The sequence below is a fragment of the Nannospalax galili genome, unplaced genomic scaffold (genome assembly GCF_000622305.1).
Source record: "Nannospalax galili isolate Female #2095 unplaced genomic scaffold, S.galili_v1.0 C47664501, whole genome shotgun sequence".
Classification (NCBI taxonomy): domain Eukaryota; kingdom Metazoa; phylum Chordata; class Mammalia; order Rodentia; family Spalacidae; genus Nannospalax; species Nannospalax galili.
This window is the reverse complement of record NW_008450561.1, coordinates 1-554: the sequence shown is the minus strand read 5'-3', so window position 1 is coordinate 554 and position 554 is coordinate 1. Positions and strand designations below refer to the sequence as shown.

The 554-nt window shown below is 44.2% G+C and overlaps 1 pseudogene; it reads right to left on the bottom strand.

Annotated features, from left to right (window-relative positions):
- Positions 1 to 153: 153 nt before the first annotated feature.
- On the bottom strand, positions 154 to 248 carry LOC115069080 (annotated as a pseudogene).
- Positions 249 to 554: the final 306 nt, after the last annotated feature.

Genomic DNA, 554 nt, shown 5'->3' with positions numbered 1-554 from the left:
AGGAGGAAGAGGGAGGAGGAGGAGGAGGAGGAGGAGGAGGAAGAGGAGGAAATAGCTGGGTGTGGTGGCAACATACCTTTAATCCCAGTACTCAGGAGGTAGAGACAGGTGGATCTCTATGAGATCAAGGCCGGCCTGGTTTGCATAGCAAGTTCCATGCCAGCTGGGTCTACAAGGAGACCCTGTCTCAAGAAAAATAGTGCTTATTGTAACAAACTATAGAAATGATCCCTGAAAAGTATAGTCTTAATAATGCTTATTGTAAAAGATTTAGATAATACAGAAAACGTTATGGAAGAACATTGTCCCTACCACCCTAACTTTGATTCCTCTTTCCAGGTAGATAACTAATTTATCTGTAGTCAGTAGATCAGATCAAATTACACAGATCTTAAAGTCTGGGTCACATGATACACATCATATTCCTCTCCTTTTGGGGACCCCGAGTCCTCCCCCCATTTCTGCTTGTTGATGATGCTCTCAGAGTCCTTGGTTCCAATTCCTGTGTCCAAAGGTGCTCTCTGCTCATTATCAGGTCTCTCCTCTGTGCACAC